This window comes from Astatotilapia calliptera, chromosome 12 (assembly GCF_964374335.1).
Source record: "Astatotilapia calliptera chromosome 12, fAstCal68.1, whole genome shotgun sequence".
NCBI classification, from domain to species: domain Eukaryota; kingdom Metazoa; phylum Chordata; class Actinopteri; order Cichliformes; family Cichlidae; genus Astatotilapia; species Astatotilapia calliptera.
The window spans coordinates 35,140,089-35,160,473 of record NC_137433.1 but is presented as its reverse complement, the minus strand read 5'-3'; the positions used below and the strand labels follow the sequence as shown (position 1 = coordinate 35,160,473).

General features: G+C 38.6%; 1 protein-coding gene and 1 long non-coding RNA gene across 3 annotated transcripts in view; one reads left to right on the top strand and one right to left on the bottom strand.

The window, feature by feature from the left end:
• The window catches only part of LOC113033382 (spermatid perinuclear RNA-binding protein-like), a 99,696-nt gene extending 79,965 nt beyond the window's left edge, over nucleotides 1–19,731 (bottom strand). For both annotated transcript variants that reach the window (XM_026187122.2, XM_026187123.2), the window contains exon 1: nucleotides 19,458–19,731. The gene's annotated coding sequence lies outside the window, so the exon portion shown is untranslated. The remainder of the gene's footprint in view (nucleotides 1–19,457) is intronic.
• Nucleotides 16,862–18,762, top strand: LOC145432317 (uncharacterized). Its single transcript, XR_013912605.1, has 2 exons — nucleotides 16,862–17,000; nucleotides 17,953–18,762. It is a non-coding gene; the product is annotated as an uncharacterized LOC145432317 (long non-coding RNA).
• Nucleotides 19,732–20,385: the final 654 nt, after the last annotated feature.

The window sequence follows — 20,385 nt, the reverse complement described above, 5'->3', positions numbered from 1 at the left end:
ATTTATATAGCACATTTTTAAGACCGAAGTACACCAAAGTGCTTTCCAGTAAAATCGCAGTACGAATAAAATCACAATAAAATATAAATTACAAATATGAACTTGAAGTGTTGGAGCTTTAGAAAAGACTAACTTCATGTTTCAGTTCATTTTGGTAATTAACTAAATTTACAGTTAAGCTATAAATGATTAAGTAGGCATTAAAAAAAAGAATAAATAACACCTTCTAACACCTGACAAGTCAAAAGAAAAGAAGCTAGATTTTTTTCACGATTAGACAAATAAAGTGAGGTAAATAATGTCCACTCAGGAGTGAGTTCAGCACAAAAATCATCTGTGGAAACTGACCAAAAACCCACTGCAGTTATTTGTGTGCTACAGTAAATGGCACACATAGAATTATGCATAGAATTATTTGAGCATTTGGCTCATCCCTTTATGATATAAAAACTGAAACATTTGACCCATTCACCAATGAGCCCAAACAAATTTCTTTCAATCTATTTTTTCTGCTTCTTGCATAGCCTTCATTGTTATTTTAGTGTGGTTGTTGTGTATTTTGAAGGGAGTGCACAGAATGAAATGCCTTTCCCAAACTTCCCTGGGAGCCCTGTGTGAGCCCTGAATAAGGTTCCAGTGTAAGAAGCTAATTATAATACACAGCAGCGTAGTATTGGGCTCCCGTCCAGGCAGCCTTCATGGACTCAGCCCAATTCAGTACAACCATTCACCTCATACAATCCAGTGCCTGGGAGAGAGTTATCTCACCGCCAGACTTTTCACCTCGCGGCGCTCCAGCAGACCTGCTGCCACTACACCTGAGGAATCAAATAAAGCTGTGAGCCGCACTCTGAAATCCACTTTCAAAGTTCGGGGCAGTCTATGCAGGGATTTAGGGACCGTTTTTGTCCTGATATTATGATGTTTTATTTTTTAAAAATCCATTTCCCAACATGAGCTCTTTTATGCAACCTTGCAAAGATTTGGCATCAAAATAAAATACTGATGAAGTGGCCATGAAATTTAAGGATTTTATTTCAATTCAAACGATATGTAACACAAATGGTGAAAATTGTTGGTTTCTTTCATAAAAGAGATAGTATACGTAGAAATAGTGCTTTGAAACAAATACAAAAACATGCATTTTTATACTGCTTCCAAATCCAAGGTACAGCAGCATCATTAGATTTTACCTTGAATCCCTTAATCTTTCACAAAACAGAGCAAATCACACAAGGGCCTGAGCGGTCTCTCTACTCTGACTTTACCATAACACATAAACCATCAGAGTTGCTCTTTAAATATTATCTCTGGAGGTTTCAGCACCTGATCTCGGTGTTCACTGAAAGTTCAGTTCAATGAACGGCCAACCTGAGCTGATACGAGTCTCTGTACCTTCTAGGTGCCTCAGTAGGCTGTTGCCTTTAAGAGGTGGTGATGTTACGGTCGTATGAAGACGCACAAGTAAAAGTTTCATTATCAATGTTGTGTTAAGCTTTGTAAGATGTTCCTATAATGTATTTTGGCCTAATGTTTAATCTCTTTCCACAGCACAGTACACTGGGTGTCTAAACCTAGCAGTGTGGACCACCTTCCCTAACCAGAATGTGAAAATGAAAGCAAACACCAAGAAAAACTGTTTTTCATGACTGAGATAGGGCTGCTTATGAATTTTACATTTTCATTATGATTTTAACTTTTATTGACTATGAAAACAAAATGAAAAAGCTACTTTGGGCTGCTCCCTGTTTCACAGGTGGCTGTCACAGTGGGTTGTGCCGCATGTTTGGTTTGGCAGACTTTTCACACCAGATGCCCTTAATGATGCAACCACAAAGGTGTCTCCTCCCAGGATCAAAATCAGAGGCAAACACGTACTGTACACCACCACACTATAGAGCCACTAATAACAATTAAAACAAAATAATGAGGGTAACATTATTCCTCTATTTTATTCTTGTTAAATAAATCAACACAGCTCTTTCCTTTATAGCGATGCATTTTTCCCTGCCTTTATAGTCCGTTGTGGATCTATACGCAGTCACATGCAAATGACAGATGATTGGTTGATCCTATTAAAGGAACAAAGCATTTCAAAATGATGCCAAACATGCGAGGAAGAAGAAGAGCCCTAACAAACTAAACAAACAGAAAGACCTGTAAAGTAGGAAAGTGGCGAGTTCAGAGAGGTTATGACTTCAAAAGCATCAGCACAGTCTGCTGCATTTACCATCTTACGGTAAAATTGAGGTCACGCACAAAAATCCTACTAAATTTGAAGACATGGAAACTGTAATGTTGATTTCAAAGTGCAAACTCATATATAGTTTAGTTCAGCGTGAGCCATGATGACTAGTTTAGTTTATTAAGATCTGCCATTAGAGACAGCAGTGCAGTAGCTATTCTTCTTCCAAATGATGCAAAGGAGAGTCAACAAGCTTTACATTTTGCTGGTCTCCTGAGGTACAAGAGTCCATTGCCATCTGTGGCCCTGCACACACAGACTTCCAACACTGACAGCAGGAAACCAGCAGTTAGTTTTGTAAGATGAACTTTAAAAGTAAAAAAAACAAAAACTTTTTTTTTTTATTGTATACAATTTTCTGTACCTTTGGGGAAAAAAAATTTCTTTTCTTGTTATTATAAATGTAAACAACAACAACAATAACAACTAGGGACTCAAATACCTTTTTTTGTTTGTTTGTTTTTTACATTTCAGAGCTAGGACAGGAATTTATTTATTTTTTTATAAATAAAGGAGCTGTACCAAAGCCGAGCAGAACATAAATGAATCATAACTGTGAATCATGCAAAGCCACTGTAGTGGAGTCTAAGAATAAACACTTGTAACTGAAAATTTGCATAATAGGTCCATTCACTTTAAAGTGATTTTTCACATATAAAGAGCATTTTGAGATTCAACCAGCTTGCTGTGGCTGTACTTTCCACCAGCTGGGCCATCAGAACAGCCTGAAACAGTCCTGAGCCCTGAGCCAAACCTACTCACTGTCAGGCCCTAAATACACTATGAAAAACACAAAGAAAGTTGAGCTTTTATGTTCTCAACAGTGAAGATGAAAGCTTGAGCCCTGGCAGCTTTTGAGGGCCATGATGCAATTCCCGTACTGGATAGCGCTCAGGTGAAGCTGTGGGAGAGTCTCCTCTGAAGTAGTTCAGTCCACTGATGGCTTTCATTAGTGTGCCTCTTGACTCCACCTCATCACACTCAATGCTTACATACCTATTCACAGTTTTCCTGCTGTGTGAAATAAAAGAAGCGAAGAAATGAGAGGGAGGGGGAAATAAAAAAATATTAAAAAAAAAAAAAATCACCCATCCTAACAGCATCAGATGACCTCAGCTTTAAATTCATATACACCAATAAGTGTTTTTATTTTCTTCCAGTTTAAACCTGGTTTAATGAGTTGATTTAAAGTTCAGCAGCAAGTAATTTCAAAAGTCTGACTTGAGTAAAAAAAGCTCTATGATGCTACCAAAAGATGAGAGATATCACTCAGGGTTAGCAAAGAGATGAAATGTAAGCTCTCATCAGCCTGACAGTCGAAGCCATCTTATAGTATAAACCCTGAGACAGTCCTTACCTCGAGATGTAAGCACTGAAGTGGTTATATTAAGCCACACAGAAAAACAACCTGCAAATAAGTTATTTGGACAGTTTTGTTGTTTCAATTGTCAGGTTTTAATCTGATCACCAAATATTTACATTCCTTCATTAGTTTGATCTGGTTTTTTATAACAAACTCAGGTCACACTAAGCAAAATACTAAATTTCACATGAGAGTTTCAGATTTTCCTAATAGCTGCAGACCCCTACCGCAGTGGTCCTTGATATCATTAAAATGCTTCTTCAGAAAGTTGTCTCTCTTGTGGCCTGATGGATTTCAACTCCACTATTGTGGATCACAGCTTGAGATGGTAGTTCTTCTACAAAACCCACTGTGAGCAACATGGTCGCTCTAAACAGAACCTACAGCTCACCAGGGCTACAGAGCAGAATAATGACTATTTGTCAGCTAGAAGAAAAGACAGCGTGCTTCCAAAAAGTAGAGACTCTTACTTTATCCACTTGTTAAGTCTGACATTATTATTCATTTCAGATTCAAATGATCCAGTTCCCAAAAGCAAACAGACACTGAGACCACCGGGAGCTAACTCTTTCAGCTCATGTAACTGTTCTCCCAACAGTTACAAGAAAATCTCATATCAACATAGACATGAAAAAAATGATTTACAAGCATCAACAGAGTCTGGGGTAGTTATCTGGTTTCTAAAGCTTCCATTAAAGAATAAATAAATAAAAAGGAGCAGTGCTATAACTTTGGATGTGTAGAAAGATGGAAAACTAAATACCAGCAATGTCTGGAGGTAAAGTCGAGCTTATTTTGGCTAGCAAAAAGACTTATAGGCATGCTAATATAAATATATTAGCACAGCAACGTACAGCTGGACAATAAAAACATTAAAATAATTATCGTGAAAAAAGTTCCTCTATCGCAATATAAAACATCAATATAAAGTTGACAGAGATCCATACTTTCACAGACAACATGAACAGCCAGTGACAATGGTAATAGCACCCCACAGACCAGTCATGTGGCTGCAATAGAGTTACAGCGATGTCAGGTTAGGTTGATACACAGAGCATAGCCAGCAGCATCACATGTGCTAATGTGTGGGCTGCTACACACTAGTATGTAAGGATTTTACGTAGGAAGAAAAAAAAAGACAAAATGAAAACTAAAGCAACAGCGCTAGCACCCCAACACACAGCCCAAGTCTGAAAAGACGAGGACACTGTCGCCTTTTGACCTAATTTGGAAGTGTGGGGATATTCTAGTTATTTAAAACCCAACAAAGGAACAGAGCAGAATACACATTAAACGGTGTCAAAACCATGTTTTCACAAAAACAGGTAACACACCCTGAGAAGCCATGATAACAGTAAGGACTGTCGAAAAATTATGGATTTACGCAGCTAACAAACTCAGCCACCTGGCGTGGCTTTGTTAGGTGAAAATATTCATTATGAGGATGAGAGCTCATCCAATGCGCTAGGCTTAAGGAACGAGAAATAGGATCATTAGGTCATCACTTATTAAACAGAAGTCATTTAGGATGCGAACAGCATTCGCCATCTTTCATGCGCACTCTCATCCACACGTGTATGCACCCCTGCTACCACCACAAGTAGAAAGCAGTTCTGTGGTAAACACTGGACTCCAGTCAATTCAATATTGTCTGCTCTATTACTGAACTTGGGTTGGGATCAGAGCCAAAAAACTACCGTAGATATCAATAGCATTAATTACATTTGTGGTGATAAAAAAATGTAATTTCATCCAAACCATCTGAGTCTACTTCAGATATTTACGTGCCAAAAATACAGACAGCATATTTGAGAGTCTGAGTGGACCACTGAGACAAAACAAACTCTCCACTGACATCACACTAGTGACATTTCCTTTTTCTTTCCTTTAACAGAATAGAAACTCAGCATGTTTCTAGATATGAGAGCTGTGCATCTACAGTGAGATGCACGTCTCTCTTAATCAGCCCAGATTTTCCCAGAAAGTTTTCCAGTATCCTTTGTTGCTCACATCGTTTACTGGACAGCAAAATGATATGCAGTCAAACATGTCACATTCATTCCAAAGAAAACTGTAAAGTTCAATTATTTTGGCACGATACGCTTCAATTTAACATTATTTTCAGTTTAATTGCCCTAATTGGGTGTCATAGCTACCAACCTGAATTATATTAGGAAAAATAGACACCAACAGTCTAGTCAACAGATAATTGATAGTATTTCCTGCTGACTGATTGAAAGATGACAAAAAGTATCTACAGAAATAAAGTCACAGCATATTTCTTTGGTCCTCATGCTGTGTTTAGGGATCATTGGCTGCTGATGTCTTGATGATAGATAAAAGGGCTAGTTTCAGCTCAATGTGCCAGTGTCACCCTGAAATCCATTTTTATGCTTATCCAGTGTATAAGCTCTGTCCTTCATCTGCAGGAAGCTGGATGAACGCGAATGCACAGAGGAGAAAGTGAAGACCATCCTTTCATGCTGTGTGCAAAGTACCCTGCTTCTATGTGCCTTTTTCCAGCAAACCTCAAACAAGCAGTGGCTCAAGTCCATCTCTTTCAAACGGTCTAGAGACTCATTGGCAACTGCCTGGCAACCACTGGTCGCTAGGAATAAATGAGTATCCAACTAAACCAGCTACTCGCTAAGAGGTAGCTAAAGTGTGACGAGAATGACGCAAACCAGAAACGGAAATTCGCTTTGACAGTAAAAGCATTTAGTTGAAACATGCTGCTTTCAGGGGTAAGGCACAGCGTTTACTGTGAAGGCGAACATTGTTCTTGCCAAATCTGGAAACCAACTATCCTCCATCCTAGTCCTGTATCCCTGGGAGGCTTCCATCACCCCTGATTCAGCACAGTAACTGGAGTTTGTGTGGAAGAACTGGAGACTACAGCCTGGTTAGTGCAGGTAATGCACTGGGATGCGTATAGCTTGTTAGGACTGGTACAAATCCTAGTTCTTTGCAGGGTTGATTGGTTGTTATAAAATATATGTCAGACTTTGATTGGGACTGGCAACCCAGCATTCACAACTGACCCCCTACATGTTACTGTGAGTACCTTTGACCATTATAATCAATGCATTATTTCCAGCAGCCTGTAAACACATCAGAACTGAATTTGAGCCTGACAGCTGATCAGGAAGCTGCACCAGTGCCAAAATGTAATACAGTATACATTAATGTCTGTGCAAGTTCAGCATACAGAGATTAAAAAATTCATAAGTTTACTAATGCATCTTCATTTATAAATTAGACAGCACTAAGGCAGCACACAAACTCCTAAAGTGAGACTGGTTCATGTGTTGCTGACTCTGAAAGATCAATTAATCAATATTTTTACATTAGAAATTACATAGAAAACCCAATAAATGTGACAGGAGTTGTTTCAAGTGATTAAGTGACAGATTTATTAGTAACCTTGCAGTTATTCTGAGTACTATTGTTTTGGCTCTCCCATCTCATACTGCACTGTTTTATTTCCAGCAGAAACAGGGATTTAAAATGATGCTCACCTCCCCCACCCATCTTCACAGCAATCATATCAGGTATTGGCAGTCTTACAGGGTGATGTTAGGACAATCAGACTATGAAGAACAGTTTTTCCCTCACAGACTTACATTGTATTTGTGACAGCGGATATTATACAAAAAAAAAAAAAAAAGTTTGTCACCCTTCCCCAAAGAGACTCTGGACTTCTCCCAAAGTCAAATCACTAGAGTGGCAATAACAATATTTCATTATCTGTGGATCAAGGTTATAAAAATAAATGAGCAGAAATACCAGGAAAATGCAAAGACGTCTTCAATTAGGTGGCATGGACTCTTTGCATCAACTATACACTAATCATGGTAACAAGCACAATAGCCTCTCTCTTAAAAATGCATTTTGAGTCAGGAAATATCCGATGTGTACACACACATAGGCACAGATGAAGTGAAAATTGGTACATTTGCTTTTCTAAGTGAACTCTCAAACAATCTTGTTCATGTTTCTTCTCCTGCAATCATTGTATTAGCAAAATATTTCATGACCAATAAAAAGCTAAACAACATAATCATCTGTTACATGAAGCTCAAGCAGTACTGTCAGCAGCTGGAGTCCAAGTTGGTGGAGATGGAGCATGTCTGACCAGAGTACATTATCTTTCCTTCAGAAGTACTTGCTACCTCTGTGGCAGAAACTTGGCCACTGAGCCAGGACAAAAGTAATTTCTAAGATCATCATTGCTAATTTATAGGTCAATATTGGTGGAAGACTGGGTTTTTGTCACTATAAAAAGACAATGGATACAATGAATTTTTGTATTTCTCATAGGCAAGTCATCTTTGAAAAAATTAAAGAGATTTGTGATATTTGGCCACATACAAATGTCGCATACAAAATTCTCTGTAAAAGATTGACAAGTATTATACTTAAAAGTCTGAACTCTTCAACATTTCACTCTTTATCCACAGCTTCCAGTTGCTTTGTGCTGTTGAAAACATGTCAGTTTTGCACATCTGGGTGCTCTCCCAGTGCCCTTCTTTTTTCTTTTCCCTTTTAAAAGATCTGATATGTTCAGCCCTTCCTCACCTTTTTTTTTTTTTACTGCCCATCTTTTCCTTTTCACTACTTTCGGTGGAACATTGATTTTTATTGCTGCTGCACAACCTTTTACTGCTCCAGGTTTAATGGTTTTCCACAGGTGGTAGCATCCATCTATACATTCATTTATTGCTATTCAGAGGCTATGACATCGAGTCACTACTTTAAAAAAGTTAAACTGTTAAATATTGACTATAATTCAGGCCAAAATACCAGCCAGCAGTTAAATAGCCCACCACCAATTGTTCCAACTCCAGAGATGTACTGCTTGGGCTAGCTGGTTAGTGGAACTTTCAAAATAAAAGTAAGAGACTTGTCCACTTGAAAACTGGCCACTCATGCAAAGTAGAAATAAAATTAGCAACCAGACATAGTTTAGTCACAGTGAGCTGCTGAATAGCACCACACAAGTTCATAGTCACAACCACAACACACATTAAATAGTTAAATAGCAAATGAAGAAATACTTCAAGAGAGGTCTGGCTTTTGATGCATGTCATTGAGGAATTGAGTGTAAATGTAAGCTAACAGGGCTGTGATCAAAGTCCATGCAGGGTTTGGTAAACAAGTTCTGGTGCTGGCAGAAATAAACTGACTGGCAGCTACCACAATTCAAACATCCAGAGTGCTGCAGGGTTTCTGTTTTCAGAGCACATCAAACAGCTCAGGAGAAGAGATGTCCTCAGGGACTCTCGAAAAAAAGTTTAAAAAAAAAAAAAAAATGTCTCAGATGATGAGATATTCATTTCACCCTAGCAAAACCAAAGAGATGCCGGCTCCAACTGGATTCTGTCATCATCAGGGCTCTAAAGCAAGGTTACTTTCTGAGGTTTGTAATGCAGGATGAGCCGGGCTCTCTAGCTTGGTGAAATGAGGGCGAAGGATGAGCTGAAATAAGAGAAGATGGAGCTGATGGTGGTAGGAAAGTCTCTACTCAGGTTTCACAGTTTTACCTCAACAGCTCTGTTCAGTTACAGAGAACAAGAAGCCTCTGCAGACCAGCCAATACATGAGAGCAGACCGGAGTCTGAAGATCAATGCTGGCAGCAGGTCGAGAGAACAATATGCTGATGTAATTTTCATTAAATGTTAGTTTCAATTCATAATTTATGTGATTACATGTGTCCAGCATTGCAAAGCTTCTCTGTCATAAGAAATAAAGAAAATGAAGTTTTAATCTTAATCTCAGGCATTGGCTGTCCTTTAAAAGGACAAATGGGTTTGTGCGGATCTGACAAATTTACAAATATCAGGACAAAAACGAAAAGAAAAACAGTTTGAATTACAGAAGCCATACTACTACTACTAGCCAAATATTGAGTTATCCGTCTCTAAAAACAGGCTGAATCTGTGGCCTCCACTGTAATAATGCATTATTAAAGAACATCAAATCTTATTGCTCCCATCTCCATTATTTATGTTTGATTTTTGATTATGTTTTCATTATTAGATATTTCTTGAACTGCAGCATCACAGATGCATCTTATATGTAAGATTCCTTTCAGTCATGGACTTATGGTCCAGAATACTGACAGGTCGACGATGTTGTGGTCTTTCAGCTCAGTTGGATGAACTCTTGATGGTGGCTGGCGATGCCAATTCTTCTTCTGCTCTGTAACTCTGCAGCTCACTGAGGCTACAGAAGAACAAGGACTACCGCCCCGTAGTCCAACAGTGGAGTTGAAGTTCCCCCACTGGAGAAGAAAGTAAGAGGAACTTGTTATTGCCGCTATTTACCGTCATAAAATACAATCTATTTCTGTGATAAACTCTAAATTTACTGTTTGACTGCGAGTTTTAAACATCACCATTATTGGTGGAAAAATGTATAATCTCATCTCAATAATGCACAGTCAATTTATGAACATATTTTTCAGGTTAAAAGGATTAATCCCCCACTCTTCAACAAAAACGAGAAGCTTGTAGCTTAAAGAGATGCAGAGATATTTCACTATTGATATGCACCAGTGAGATTCCCACAAGATGTAAGCAAAGTATGACCTTCACTGCTAGATTTCTTTGTGTATTTTTACAAAGGGTGACTAAGGTATATGGGAAATCTAAATGTCATACAGTTAGCATCCAAATATTATGTCACATTTAACCTCTGATCTCACTTTGACATTTTGTATCTGCTTTTCAAGTTGACCCCAAAACACATTTCTTATCTTTAAAGACATTACTGTCAAGAGAAAGAGAATGAGATGAATGAAATATAGTGTAGTACAATATTAAATAATATAAAATAAACGACTACAGCCTTAAAAAAGTTATAAGAATTAGTAAAACAATGCTACCTTGAAGCTAGTCATTATACAACAGTTCCCAGTGAATACTTAATAGCGGTTTTGGCCTAATCACCACATTTTTTAGCAAGTTAATCCACCATTTCTCATTCATACATGTAGTTATTAAATAAGTGTGGCAGGTCTGTCTGGGTTGAGATCTTCTAACAGCAAATACTTTCATGAGGCTGGTTTCCATGGAGAGCTTTAGCTTCCCGCGATCATCTAAATGTGTTTTCAAAGCCTTTCCATGCTAAAAAAAATAAAGGCATGCTCAGTATATGTTATTCATGAAAATGGAAGATCAACAGGGAATATAAAACATCCTGAGATATTCACTTAGTGCAGGCAGCTCTGCTATAAAGACACTGTGTGCTACTGCAGGGAGGGCAAATCAAAAGGACAGCATCACTGCCATCCCCTGCATGTACTGCAGAACCTGAAGTGACCCACAACAGCTGGGGATAACTAAAAAAAAAAAAAAAAAAAAAAAACATACCATGTGATGGTGCTCCAGAGCTAATGTCACAACCGACACGTTGGGAAAAGACCGTGAAGTGATTTTAGACAGCTGCACAGCTGGGATGTCCAGCATGCAGTCCACCAAAAACGTCCAATCCCGTCCACTGGATGACTTTGTAAAAAAAAAAAAAAAAAAAGGAGGGCGTGCATTTTTAACTTTTACCTGTATTTTGTCCTTAACAATCGATTACGCCCATGGAGTCTGAATTCCTCATTTCATTTGAGCGAGATGAATCTGGATCATTGTTCATTTTATAGTCTTTTTCATAACAAAGTTATCATGGCCTGTCATTGGCCTGTCATTCACCACTACATAAGTAAGAGATTTACTGGCAGTACTACATTTGAGAAAAAAAAGTTTTAATAATAGATAATGTTCTCTGTTATTTAATGCTTTAAGTGATGAGTCCAGAGATTTTTCTGAGTGGTTAGGCCAGAGAAGCCAAGCCAATGGGTTTCCTTTGATTTACTACAATAGCAATTCTACATAATGTGCAACAAAAATATCAGTGACATAACATTTCTTCTCTTGATTGGCATAAGAACTAGGAAGTCATTCAAAACAGTTACCAACTTGTCCCATCCTAATCTGTTAACTTCTCAGTTAATAAAAGTATCAAGGAAAAAAAATTAAAGCTCATGACACTTATGGTGGAAAAATAAACACTGCATGGTTTTGTTTTTTTTGTTTTTTATGTCAGACACAATGAGTTTGTGCTGATCTGAAGTCAACCTCAGCACCACTGGTCACAACAGCTTCAAATAAACTCTTAGTATTCACTGTTTGTGTATTCCTTACATACAGCACAGGACAACTCTAATTGAAATCAAAATATCACACACACACTTGATCCTCATTTACAAGAGCAGTGTTGCATCCTCGTCAACACTTTTAGCTGCACCCCATCCCAAGGAGGCTGAGCTCCAAGGTTAGGCTCTGGTTACCGTTTCTATTTACCTTCCTTGGGATTGGAGAAGCCAGTTGCTTCGAGCAGTGCTCTGCTCACCGAGTACAACCCCCCCATCTGAAACCTGAACCTGTGACGTGTGCGCGTGTGTGTGTGTATTTATCAGGTTCAGGCAAATGCATGGAATGCAAATGCAGGGGAGCAGTAATAGTACAGAGCTCCTCTTTGTTCCCAAACACTAATATTTCCATGTTTTAAGCTGCTGACTGTCCATTACAGCAGAGGTAAGGACCAGAAGATCCCAATTTCTCTTCCCCGTTGCCTTTCAAGCAGTAAAACCTGAGGAGGAGAGGATCTGTTGCTGTTCCATACCAACTTGCTTTCATTTGAGCCTCAAACTGTCATTTAAAACAGCAGCAGCTTCAGAAGTGACTGTTAAGTCATAATCAGCTGGTTCAATCTGGCACAGACATGTGACAGAGTAATATAATTAAACATAGATTAGGCATGAGGGTTTTTTAAGTTACTTTACATCTGGTAAAAAGGCTTATTTTTGGCCTCTGAATCCAATGACTCTGATTCACTTGTTATAAGAGCGGTCCAAGACTCCAAGCCTCCCCCACAGCTAAAAATTCACTCCACACAGTGCATGACTTCAGTCTCGGATTATTTTCTTGGGTGGGTGTGGGCAATTCTTAAGAACTCTGAATTTGGAATTTTTCTTATCTTAATTTGATATGCATTTGTGAAGATGTGATGACAAATGTACCAAGAATCAAGAGTCCTTGGTTATGACTCTAAAGGTTAATAATTTACAAGTTGGGCAAAGCCCAAACTCAGGCAAAATAACCCACCCACAACTTTAAGCGTTCTTGCTAACATACAGATATTTTTGAAAAATCCAGACAAACCAAACCAAGTCAACCTCCTTAGTGGATGTAAAATAAGAAAAGGGTTGGGTGACAAAGCAAAAAAAAAAAATACCATCACCACTAATATAAAAATATAATTTCTCTCAGGTTTAAAGGCAGAGTTTTGGAAGATTCCTGTATGATTCTTTGCTGCTGTGTTGCCTGCTGCTCTGCTCTATGTGACCACAACTCTGTCTGTGGGTTTGTTTGATTACCTGTACCAGGTACACCTTAGGAACCTGAAGGTTTGTATCTATATCAGATATCATGATGCCATCATGTTGCCTAGCAACCACCTAGGAACAGGCTACAATTACCCATTTTTAGCATATAAATATGGTGTGTTTTTATATTTTATTTTGCTTTACTTTTCTCAGTTTGATTAAGCGATGGTTCCCTGGTGTACTGGTTAATACATTCACTTTACATCAAAAGATCCCTTCTTTCAGACCTGGAAGAGAACAAGCCTCAGGGTCTGTGACACTAGCTTGTGTCTCCTAGTGCCAGGCCCTACCTTGGATAAATGGAATATCAGCTCTTCTAGCCAACAAAATATGTCAACTGTCTACAATAATAACATGAATTCTACACAAACCTTGAGCCAACACCAGTTTTAATAATTTTTAAAATGTCTCTTCTTGGACACAAATCTAAACTGTACAAATTCCCTGAATGTGATTAAAATTCAGATTAGAACTTCACCGTTTACATAGACATATAAATATAATGTGCAGTTTCATTCATTAAGCATTTTAATACAATGAATCAATTTGTCTAACTTTCTGGGAAGAGTAGAAGTTGTGATGTCTGATATAAATACACACTGGATTTGTCTTGATTTCTCATTTTATCTCCACCTTGTTGTGTTCCCCAGGTTTCAATTTCTCCCCTCTCGCAATGGTCCCCATTTCAACTTTAACCAGTATCAAAGCAGCACAATACATAAGACGCCATCTTCACATTCTGTTGATAGTTTTAGTTAATTTCTGAATGATTTACACTCTTTTTAAACAAAGGGCATTTTTAGTACTGCTATAATTTGTTTATCATTCAGCCCTATACAAATCTAAACATTAGTATTAGTAACAGTTAGTATTTTTAGTATTAGTATTTAGTAGTTAGTATTTTTCTGTAACTAACACAAAAAACATCAAGTAACCCATGAAATGTGAACATACAAAAAAAAAAAAAAAAGATAAAAGTTGTTATCCAAAGGTTTGACCGGCTCAGCCTACTTGATATCTGCCTGTATGCAGCCAATTAACTAAAATGAATTTCACACCTGAATGTCACAAAGCTTCAACTACTGCCATGGTAAATCCAAATCCTTATTCAATTCTTTTTTGTGTGAAACGTCTTTTGTCAAAAGCTTTGGTGCTGCTTGGCATTGTTTGCCTGAGAACTCTACTGAACCTCGCAGATTCAAAAGATACTCCCAATACTGGTATCTGTTGTTTTGATGATGATCTTGTAGCATCCTGTCTAAAATTGGGCACACACTTAACAACTGTCAGGCTAATTATACATGTGAATAAGACATGATCACTGGCAAATGGCCCAGGTCTCTTCCAGTCAGACTGAGCCAGTGTTTGGAGTTAACAGATAGCCATGTAGTGTGACACTGACACACACACACACACACACACACACACACACACACACACACACACACACACACACACACACACACACACACACACACACACACACACACACACACACACACACACACACACACACACACACAGTATTATTTCCACCTATAAATATTTTTTTTCCCAGAAGTTAAAAAAAATGCCAACAAAGACCAGCAGAAAGCGGAGAGAAGAAATGTGAGTTTTTTGATGGTTTTTCAGGTTGTGAATAGAACAAAAACTTCTAAATGGGGAAAAAGTAATGGAGGGAAAAATACCTTGGCAGATGTAAAGAAAGAAACATTAGTAAACGTTCGGCAAGGTTAATGGCAAGGTTCGCCAAAAACGCCGGGCACGTCAACCATTTTTACACACCAACAATCACAGCTGCAGCTATTTATAGCGCGAAGAATTAATCCTCCAATTAATAATTAAACAGTTATAAGATGCCTGGCACAATTTAACACACACAATGAATTATTTACAAGGCATGAATGGTACATTGTACATATTAATATTAATGTCTGAATAGGAAAGAATTCTCATTTTGCATTTGAACATGACACATCAGATTTCCAAAAAATGAGGACATTTTCTCTAAGGAATGCCTGTGGTTTTAATGATTTTTTTTAATCAGTTTTAAATAAAATATAAACAAACTAAAGTTCCCTAACTGAGACATTTCAAAAACAATGGCTACATAAACTCTTTTCCGCATGTCAAATCTTTTCCTCATTAAACAAACATGGTCCAGGGTGTGTTCAAATGACCATAAGGCGATGGCAATGATTACACAGCCAGTGTAGTCTCACCCAGTCCTTCTCCTTGTAACCTGAACATCCTCATTACAGCTGCAGAGGCTGCAGAGCTCTGAGCCTTTATTCTCAACAACCATGATGAAATTATTTGACTTATTATTATCAGTCCTTTGAGACGAGAAAGATCTTTGTTGCTTTTACTCTTATGGCAGCAGGACTATGGTGATTTATTTTATGTCCATGTATCTTCACATTGCCTACATATATTTTATTCAAACCTTAAAATAGGGTTGCTCAATTAATCGAATTTTAATCTAAATTACGATCTGGGCTTTCAACGATCACCTCCCTCGTGCTTTACTCTCACGCTGCTCCGTGTTGCAACTCGAGCGCACCTCTCTGCATTTCGAACACGCATCACAACAATTAAGAGGACCCCAGGGAAGCTTGGAAAGCTAAGCAGAAGTTATTTGGAGAGGAGAGTGACTGCCGTTGGTTGAAAAGAGAGGTAAAAAAACAAAACAAAAAAAAAAAAAAAACTTCAGTGGTGTGGAAACATTACGGGTTCGCAGAGTCAGACGTGGATCAAGTAGACAGTGTGTAAACTTTGCTGCGGTGTCGTAGCTGCACCACAGAGCAACACTGCAAAGTTCACTAAACATAGATGTTTACATTTTTCATTTATTTCTTATATTGCAAACACTTGCACTGTTTGCAGGAGTATTTGCACACTATTTTATATTCTTTTTTGACAATCTTTAAAGCCATTATTCAATACATTGTTATTGTTAAATAAATATCGTCAAATAATCGAGATCTCAATTTCAGTGAAAATAATCGTGATTATCATTTTTGCCATAATCGAGCAGCCCTACCTTAAAACTCACTATAGTACATTGTATGCTTGTGTTGGACAGGCCACTTTGTCATTTTATAGACCAAACTGCTGGTAGTAGTAGGAATGTTTTCCCAGGAAATTTTATGCAGTCTTTTAAGTATAAAATAACTGTAACACTAACAACAACTAGAGTAATTTAACTTTATAACTTGAGAAGCGCTGCAAAACACTGCCACAAAATAAAACAATGTTTTTTGTTTTTGTTTTTTTACCTTGAATGTTTTATTTTCGTTCAAGTCTTTGTAACCAGCTGCTTAAATCGCTGCTTTTCCACCACATAACCATATCAGTAATTTCCATCATATTGTTTACTTTTGGGCTGCAGAACGGTTTTTTTGAATATCTTCCAAAGCACTGTGCTTTGGTGGAGTTTGCTGAAGGTACTAAATCTTTATCAGAGGCTGAGATTTGCCTCCAGCTCTGAGGCTTGCTGAGGCTTGTCTTGTTGTTGTGTGCACTTGGATATGTAAACACATGGCATTGTGATAGCAATGATATTGTGAAATATTCCACTCCAAAAAATTATACATGGATGACATGAAATGGCACAGCCCAGTCACACAGTGTATGACAAGAACTTTTATTGTGAAAAGACGGAACAAGGAGCCCTTTCGCACACTCCTAGAACAAATCTTATTTTGGGTATGGGCCGTTTTTCAAAATGCACACATGTGTGTACTTCTGTACTTATGAAATGTAATAAGTAGCAACCCCAGTACAGTTCCAATTCAAAATTGCTGAAAATGCCCAGATGTGTTCTTGCTCCGCCCACTCTATCGAGGGTACATTAATCATGACTTGTGTGTGCTTGGTGCAGCCAAGTACCCCAGAATTCATTTCATCTGAAACTCAAAAGCGGCAATAGTGGAGGACAGCGGCCAAAACTGTAAGTAAAATTTAAAATATTACTGTCTTTGATGAATTAAACAAACTTTTAAAATGTTTTTAGGCATGAATGCAGATTTGTAAACTTCAAATATCTGTTTGATTTATCAGCAAGACATTGCCTGCTTGCAAAAGTGCTCCGATGTTTTTGTAGATATCCATTTCTGCTGGTCTAACCCCACTAGCTGTCAGCTGACCACTCATTCAAGGATCATTATACCTGGCAGAAAATCTGAGTCCTGGCACATCATTTTCAAAACCCTTTTGCCACTCAGTGAAAGTTAAACACTAGATATAATTCAACTCATATGATTTCTAACTGTTGATGTTTGGTTTATTTCAGTGTTTTACTTGTTTCTGAGAAAATTGGTTTGTTCCCTAAAGTAGAAATGTGCTGTACTTATTGTAACGGCAGCTTTTCCTGAATTAAAACGAACATTAAAAATATTTTAATCCAGGAGGAAAGTATGAGCCTTTTCTCTGGAAGCAGAAACATCTGGGCCAGCATGTTTATGCTGTTCATGGAGACAGATGTCAAGCTATGAAACGATAAACCATAAATGATCAAATTATGTTTTTAATATTTACTCAACTCTATTCTAAACGCCAGCTGTCTGTTGTAAGTTGTGAGAGTCTACCAGAATAAAAATGAAATCATTCTAGCATCTGAACAGTTTGTCTTTGTTCAATAAACAGTGTGAAACAGATCATATGAATCACTAATAATAATCATGAAGACTAAAAGCAGTGAGGTTGCTCTGAGTGCTCAGAGTAGAAAAGTGCCATATAACAACCAGTCCACTTCCCATTTCAGTAACATGTGCATACATGTGCCATATAAATTACATTTTAAATCTAGAGGTTCTGACTACTATCATATTAGTCTTGTTTTAAGATCTAAAGAACAGTCGCCTCATTCACCCATTCACACTTTCTTCTATGCTTTTTCTTAGTGAGTGCTTTCTATCTAACATTCACATTCCAATGGATGCATCGGAAAGCAACTTTGGGTTAGCATCCTACCCAAGGATATTTGGCACGCCAACTTGGAGTAACCAGGGATCAAACCACCAACCATGCGATTAGTAGATGACCTGCTTCACCTCCTGAGCTACAGCCAACGACAAGTGTTTACTGCAATTTTTCTAAATTAAGCTATTTTCTAAATCTTTCTATATTATTTCACCTTGATGGCTTTTTTATGCTTATTGTTCTTCTTCAAAGAAATCTAGTAATTAAGCATATCATGGGCAATTTCCACCGTAAATATTAATCCGTGAAATTAAGGGGGAATGGGCGTAAAAACATAGCCAAGGTGGGGGGAATAGGCTCCAGCCCTCCCGCTACCCTAAAAAGGATACGCGGAAGAGAATGGATGGATGGATGGATTGGAGTAAAAACATGGAGATGAGTTGGGCTGAGCTGAGATGTCATGTGATCAGATACACTGCCATTCCACTTGTCCTCTGGAAGTACTGGAAGTACTAGCAAAGTACACAAGTACAAACTTGCGTACTTCGGTATTGAGATACAGTCATGCACTGAACAGCAATAGCTACAAAGACACAGCAACCACATAAACACAAGCTTGAGTAGCCCACAGACCTGGTCCACACATTTCTGACACTGCCCCCTGGTGACACTGCACAGCTACAACATGTACGTAACAGTCTGTTCTCCTGACAAGGAAGCACATTCAATGGAAAGCAAAGGTTTTCTCCTCTGATGTGGGTGGTAAATAAATGCGCACCTGCTGAAAACTTCCTAGTTTGTCCTGTTGTGGGTTTTTTGTTTGTTACACTAAGAGGGCTCAGTACCACCCAATGACCCCCCCCCCCCCCCGACACGCCTCTGAGAGTAGCATGAATATTAAGGCTGTTTGTCCAAAAGATCCATATTTCAGCCTTTAGCAGATGGAGTGCTGTATTTACAGCATTACTATGAGGCAGTGCAGCAGACTAAACATGCAGCATTACCAAGGCTGCAAAGTACTGATGCTGTTCAGTGGAAACCTGCAGGGTAATGTGTGATAAATCATGCAGGGTGTAGGTGCATCTGCGCTATGCGGGCCTACCTGTCCTCCTCAAATACTCCAACAAACAGGTGCTCTTTCTCCGCTGGTCAGAGCCACAAATGAACGCCAGCGAAAACTTCATTTGGCATTTACTAGCAGGTAGTACACACGCTACCTACAGGAGAGGGTTTATACCCTGTAGAGGAGTGCTGACAGTTTGTTTTCTCTTAAAAGCCACATTCAGGACGGTTCGCGGGTCTCCACGCGCGAGGAAAACTTCCCGTTAAACTGTCCGTCTCGTGAACGAGCAGTTGGTTCAAACACGTTCAAACAAAACACGGAGTCCTGAAGCTGAGCTAAAGCCGGTCTGAAGTTAAACCAGGCACCCGCAGGGCAGCAGCCGACCGCTCATCCCAAAAACTGTCACAAAAAGCGGACACTTACCTCAAACCACTGTCCGCGGACGACCGGGAGGAGGACGGGAGAGGAGAAAGCTCAGCCGGTCAGCGAGTCCAAAGCCTCCGAAAACACTTTGCTGCTGTTGTTTCTGTCCTTTAACTGAATGTAAGTCCCGCTCCGGCGTCACTTTGTATCCGGACGGAAGCTCACAACGTGGAGTGAAGCCGGTGGCGGCGGAAGCAACAACAACAACGGCAGCAGCACCAACGGTCTCCGGCCAGCCTGCTGCCTGTCAGCGTTCAGCGCAGGGAGAGAGAGTGGAGACTAACGCCGCGCATGCGCACGACGATCGCTACTGCAAAAACAGAGATCGTCTAATGAGCAGTTGCAGTCCAGTTTGTCTCTATAAATGGGGTTTGTGCCCTGGTCACACTATCTTTAGAGTACAGTACAGCTTTCAGATTTAGTGACATTCAAGAATTCAAGCAATATTCTTACATTCTGTCCTTTTCTGCCTATGGAAGCAGTCTTACATTTTCAGATCAATAGGACCAGGCAATACAAAAGCTGCAATCCCCCATTAAAAAAGTTTTTAAAAAGCGAAGCAAAACAAAACAAACAAACATTTTGGCATAAAAATCTGTTTGTTGGGACCAGTCTTTTTTCCCCTATATAATATTTTAACCTGCAGAGCAGTCATAATTTTAAGTCATAATTTTAATAAAAGGGGGTAGCATTAAATCTGTTAAAAGTCTAAAAGGTGCACATTTAAAATTCTGTAGTTATATTATTATATTATATTATATTTCCAAAATGTAAAAACATATGAGAATGTGGGCTTGTTTCTTTTTTAATAATTACACTAATTCTTTAATTATCTTTGTCCCCTTTTTCAACACCTATTCCACTTAATCCCAAGGAATAATCTGGCAGAATGAGATGCACACTAAATTCCTCCATGATTCTGTAGAAA